The sequence below is a fragment of the Elephantulus edwardii genome, unplaced genomic scaffold, assembly GCF_000299155.1.
Source record: "Elephantulus edwardii isolate Elephantulus edwardi_28Jun2011 unplaced genomic scaffold, EleEdw1.0 scaffold00295, whole genome shotgun sequence".
NCBI lineage: Eukaryota > Metazoa > Chordata > Mammalia > Macroscelidea > Macroscelididae > Elephantulus > Elephantulus edwardii.
Window position 1 is genome coordinate 2,295,940 of NW_006400045.1, and position 6,765 is coordinate 2,302,704.

Consider the following 6,765-nt stretch of genomic DNA (forward strand, 5'->3'; position numbering starts at 1 on the left):
ATTCCACTCTTAACCTTTTTATTTTAGTTGGTTTTATTGAGACATTGCTCGTGCCATCTCTTATTTGGATTATTTGTGTCTTTTTCTTCTTTTCTTAGTTTTGCTAGTGGTTTGTTGATTTTATTGACCTTTTCAAAGAAAAAAACTTCTGATTTTCTTCATGGTTTCTATTTCATTTATTTCTGCCCTAATTTTTATAATTTTAGGGGTTTTTGAGGGTGTCGGGTTTTCTTGCTGTCCTTTTTCAATTTGTTGGAGATGTTGGGTTACAGAGTAAATGGTCATTTTTTCCTGTCTTTTGATGTATTTGCTAATTGTGATGAATTAATCTCTGATTACAGCTTTTCGTAAGTTGTTTTTCATTATAATTTTTTAAAGAAATTTTTAATTTCATTTTTTATTTCTTCTAGTACCATTCATATTCAAGCAAGGTGTTATCTAGCTTACGAATGTAAGGTTGCTTTGTTTTCTCCTTTAGCTTCTTGCTATTAATTTCTAATTTTGTAGCATTGTGGTCTGAGAAGATGTTTTACATTAATTATTTATTTTTTAATTTATTGATGTTTGCTTGTGACCTAAAATGCAATTTATTCTGGAGAACGTCCTATGCACATTGGAGAAGAAGATACAGTGTGCTTATTTTTTGAATGCTTTAGCCTATAAATATTTATGAGACCTATACTTGGACCAGGAGGCAGTCATAAGAACACTGCAATGAAACACTGCATGGTTCAAAATTGGGAAGGGAGTACATCAGGCATATGGGATATCCTATCACCATATCTTTTCAACCTATATGAAGCAAAGATTGTCTGGGAGGCTGGGCTCTATGAGGAGAAGTGTGGCGCCAGGACTGGTGGAAGTTTCATCAACAGTCTGTATTATACAGATGACACAGCCCTGCTTGCTGAAACTGAGGAGGACCTGAAGCGTTTGCTGCACAGGTCAAGGAATACAGCCTTCCATATGGATTGAGGCTCAATATCAAGTATACAAAGATTCTCACCACTGGGCCAGTTGACGGCATCATAACGGATAGTGAAAAAATTGAGATTGTTTAATAGCTTTAGTTTACTTGGCTCCATAGTCAACACTTGGTACCAGCAGTCAGGAAATTAAAAGATGTTTGATGATGGAAAAGTCTGTTGTTAGGGACCTCTCCAGAGCAGTGAAGAGCAATTGTGTCCCTCTGGAGACTATGTTGCACCTGATACAGACCTTGGTCTTTACAATCATTTGCTATGACTAGGGATGATAGAAGGAGAATTGATGCCTTTGAGCTGTGGTATTGGGTATTGAATATAGCATGGATTGCTAAGAAAAGGAACAGATTCATCCTGGAGTGGGTTAAACTGGCCTGCTCCTTGAAGGTAAAAAAATTCTGAAGCTTCATCTTACATAATTTGGACATGTTGCAAGGAGGGACTGGTCCATGGAGAGGGACACCATGCTTGGGAGGGTGGAGGGACAGCACAGGAGAGGACGACCCTCTGTGAGGTGGATTGTTTCAGTGACTGGAGGTGTGTTGGAGATAGTGAGGTTAGCCCAAGATAGAGCAGGGTTTAGGACTATTTTACATAGGGCACTATGAGTTGCATGCAACTTGACAGTATATAACAACAACAACAGTTGGTTTATTGTGTGATTTAATTCTCCAGCATCTGTGCTGAGTTTCTTTCTGGTAGTTCTATCTTTTCTTCAGAGTTGTGTATTGAAGTCTCCGACTACTATAGTGTTGTTGTTGTTGTTGTTGTTGTTGTTGTTGTTGTTATTGTTATGTACCATCAAGTTGCTTGCGATTCATAGCGACCCTATGTACAACAGCTCTAAACTCTGCTCTGTCCTGTGCCAATCTCATTGTCTCCGACACACTCATCCCGATTGCCCCAGTCAACGGAATCAATCCACTTCCCAGAGGGCCTTCCCCTCCTGCACCTGTCCTCCACTTTGCAAACATGATGTCTTTCTCCAAGGACCGGTCTCTCCTTGCAACAAGACCAAGGAATGTCAGACGAAGACTCAGAATCCTTGCCTCCAAGGAGCAGCCCGGTTTAACCCTCTTGAGGGTGAATCTATTTGTTTTCTTCGCAGTCCATGGCACTCTCAGCACTCTTCGCCAACACCAAGGCACAAAAGCATCAATTTCCCTTCTATCCTCCCTGGTCATGGTCCAGCTCTCTGACACATAACAAGTGATTGCAAAGACCAGGCCCTGTGCTAGATGCACCTTAGTCTCCAGAGACACACCGTTGCTCTTCAGTACTTTAGAGAGGTCCCTAACAGCAGACTTTCCCATCACAATACATCTTTTAATTTCCTGGCTGCTGGTGTCAAGAGAGTTGATTGTGGAGCCAAAGAAGAGTAAAGCTGTGAGCAATCTCAGTCTCTTCACCATCCATATTGATGCTGCCAATTGGTCCAGTGGTGAGAATCTTTGTCTTCTTGACACTGAGCCTCAATCCATATTGAAGGCTACAGTCCTTGATCCTCTGCAGCGAGCACTTCAGATCCTCCTCAGTTTCAGCAAGCAGGGTTGTGTCATCTGCATAACGCAGATTGTTGATAGATCTTGCACCAATCTTGATGCCGCATTTTTCCTCATAGAGCCCAGACTCTTGGATGATCTGTTCTGCATATTGGTTGAAAAGGTATGGAGACAGGATGCATCCCTGGTGTACACCCTTCCCAATTTTGAACCATGCACTGTTCCCTTGCTCTGTTCTGACGACTGCCTCTTTGTTCAAGTATAGGTTTCACGTTAACATGATCAAGTGTTCTGGGATTCCCATACTTCTCAGAGTCAGCCACAGTTTGTTATGGTCCACACTGTCAAATGTCTTTGCATAATCAATGAAGCACAGATACACATTCCTCTGGTACACCCTGCTTTCAGTCAAGATACATCTAACATTAGCTACAATATCCCTAGTACCATGACCCCTTCTAAACCCAGCCTGGACCTCTGGCAGTTCTCTGCTGATATGCTGTTCCAGACATTTTTGGATAATCTTCAGCTGAATCTTGCTTGCATGTGAAATCAACGATAATGTTCTATAGTTTCCACACTCTTTTGGGTCACCTTTCTTTGGAATGGGAACAAATATAGATCTCTTCCAGTCAGTTGGCCAAGTGGTTGTTCTCCAGATTTCTTGGCACAACTTGGTGAGCACATCCAGGGCAGCATCTGTTAGCTGAAATATGTTTATTGGTATACCATCTATTCCTGGGTATATAAACTACTATATGTCATATGGTATGGTATATCAACTACTATAGTAGTGTTGTCCATTTCCTTTTTCAGTTGTGTTACTGTTTGTTTTATATATTTTGCAGGTCTTTTATTTGGTGCATGGATATTTATTATTGTTATATCTTCTTGTTCTATTAACGCATCATTCTTTAAGTCATGACCTTCCATGTCCTTTGTGATGTTTTTTCATTGATATCTATTTTATCAGAAATTAATATTGCTACTCCTGCTTTTTTCTGGTTGCCATTCCCTTGGTATATTTTTTATTACCCTTTTATTTTTTAGTCTTTTTTTATCTTCATTTTTCAGGTGTGTTTTTCTGTAGGCAGCATATTGATGATTTTTAAAAATCCTGCTTAGTGAGGCAAGCGCAAGGTGTTTCACGCTAGAGGAAGTTAATGTATTGGATGTGAGGAGACATAAGGCAGAGTGCAGAGACCTGATTGGAAAACCAGGAAGTCTTGGCTTTTCCTCTGAGGATGAGCTCCAGCTTTCTTGCTTTCTTCTGATTGAGCTTAAGGGGTCCCACATAATCCAGCCAAACAGGAGTGACCACCCCACAAGGTACCTCACTCAAATTCCAGTGTCACTGCCAGCATGTGTTGCAGCCAGTGCAAATTGCTGCTGGTGCCCCATTGCTCTTGGTGCGACATTGCTCACTCCCTGCATGTGGCATTGCTCAGTCCCAGTGCTGGCACACAGCATAAGCAGTTCAAAGCTCAATACATTTAACAACTGCTTTTTTGTAAGCATGTGTTCATTTTTTTACACACTTTAAAGAACAAAAATTAAATAATAAACTTCAATTGGTTATTCCTTTTTCATGTTTATTTTTCAGTGTGTCATGATGTGTGAGTCTAATTTTTTAGAGGAGAATTTGGAAAACGATCATCAGTTTACATTAGGTAAATGATCGTATTATATTTGTATTTTATAAAAACTGCCACAATTATTTAATCGTAGTGTACACTACAGATGTTCAGAAGGAAATTCAGTATTTCATTAGCTTTCTAAAGGTGTGTACATAGATGTAATATGACCGTATTTATTGAGAGTGTGAATGAATGAATGTGGCACAATAAAATGTGTCTGAATGTGATTGCTCTTTGGGTGGTGCATTTATCAGTGTGGGTAAGATTGGCTCTGCACATGACTGTACAGAAAATTGTTCTGTGAGATTATCCTTCTCGATGGTGATGATAAATAATTTTCAGAGCAAATGCTCGACGAAGGAGATGTATGCTGTTATATTTGCTGTTTAGATTTCACAACTTGAGCTGCCAAAGCCATTAGAGCCTCCTAGGATCTTGTTTGTGATAGGCGAATGCAAATTTGATGATCCATCCAAATACATAGAGATGTTGCTTTAATGACGCCAACATTATCAGAGCTGTCCCCTCACACAGAAATTCTTAGCCACTAGTAATAAATGACAGATGTCTTAATTGAAATGAGTGAGGCAAAGCCAAGGTTGATGTTCTAATAAACAGGTCATTAACTTTGGTAATGACCAATTTGAGAAGATGATTGTTACTACAAACTGTATTCCATGAGTTATGAGAACAACTATATAAATTTGAAGTACATCCAATGGTCAGATAATAATGGAAAGTCTTCTAAAACAGTGATGTTCCTCATCTCTGCCATCAATATATATCAGTTTTCGCATTTGCAAAATGTTATTCTTTAAAGCAGCACTTAATAAAATAACAATTTATGTAACCCAATAACTATGCTTTCTTTAAGCATCAAATTAAAAAAAAATAATAGCAATTTAAAAATTTTGTCTAGTGTAAATGTTCTACAATTTTATAATAATGATGATTTCTGTAATTTACAAATTATATTTAAATAGGAATGGAGAGACATTAGAGTGATTAGATGAGAGTTATCTAGTTCTTTTTGTTGTTAGCAGTGCACTGCAACTCAGAGACTTTTTGATCAATAGACCTGAACTTTTCCCTATATTGCATCATCCACATCATCTTTTATTTACATTGTTACAGTCACTGAGTTCATTAGAAAAATCAGCGGTCAAGGACCTCTGTTAAGAACAAAAATGTGAGGACCTCAGTTTCAAAACTAAAGTGATCCAAGTCATTTTCTTTCCAATTATTTCTTTTTTTAATTATAATTTTAATGAAAGTTTACAGAGAATTTAGATTTCCATCCATACATTATTGTACACGTTCCTCCCTATCCACACCTACCTCCAGTTTCCTTTTCTCTTTGAAGAAAAGAAAAATTATTTCATTTTATACAATTCCCCCCCCCCCAGTTCCACTTTACTGAGGAGCTCTTATTCTAGACTCATGTCATGAAAATAATATGTAATCAAATATTTCTTTTAAATAGTTTTCTCCCTCATCTGTTTCAATGCAGTATATATTATTTATCCCCTTTCTCTTAGTCTCCCCTTAACAACTATGTCAATCCTGTTTTATAACATTGGCACTATACAGCATTTGTCCTTTTGTGACTGAGATATTTTGCACAGCAAAATGTACTCTAAGGTCACCCATTTGTATATTATTTCATCAGTTCCTTATTTTTCAATGAAGCATAGTATTCCTTTGTGTACCAGAGCTTCTCTATCCATTTGTTTGTTCACAGGCACTTGAGTTATTTATAAATCTTTGCTATTGTGAACAAATCCACAATAAACATAGGTGTGCATATATCTGCTTGTGTGGTGATTATGGTACCTCTAGGGTATATTTCTAGTAGTGGAATTGCTAGGTCAAATGGTATTTCTATTTACAACTCTTTGAGAAAGCGCCATATAGTCTTCCACAGTGTTTGAGCCTTTTTTTTCCCTTTCATTTATTCTTTCATTTATTTCAATGAAAGTTTACAGAGACTTTGGATATCCACTCACAGGGAGTAAGAATTCCAGTTTTGCCACTACCTCGCCACCATTTGATGTTTGCTGTTCTGTCAAATTTTGCTATTATTACTGGGATAAGATGATATCTCATAGTTGTTTTGATTTTTGTCTCGCTTAGAGCTAGGGATTTTGAACATTTATTCATGTGTTTGTTTGTCATCTGAATATCTTCTTTGGTTAAGTGTCTGTTCATATCCTGTGCCCATTTTTCAATTGAGTTTTTTACCTTTATCTTCTTGTGGTGCTTGAGTATTTTAGAAAATTTAGATATAAGTCCCTTATCTGACATATCATTTCAAAATATTTTTTACCAGATTGTGGCTTCTGTTTTTAACCTGTTGGAGAAGTTTTTGGACGTGCATAGGTCAACATACAAAAATCAATTGGATTTCTCTACAGTGACAAAGAGAATACAGAATTGGAGCTAAGAAAAACAATACCTTTCACAATAGCTAATAACAAGATTAAGTACTTGGGAGTAAATATAACCAGAAGCACAAATGATCTATTCAAAGAAAATTACAAAACATTACTACGAGAAACAAAAAAAGACCTGGAGAAGTGGAAGAATATCCCTTGCTCATGGATACGAAGACTCAATATTGTGAAAATGGCAATACTACCAAAG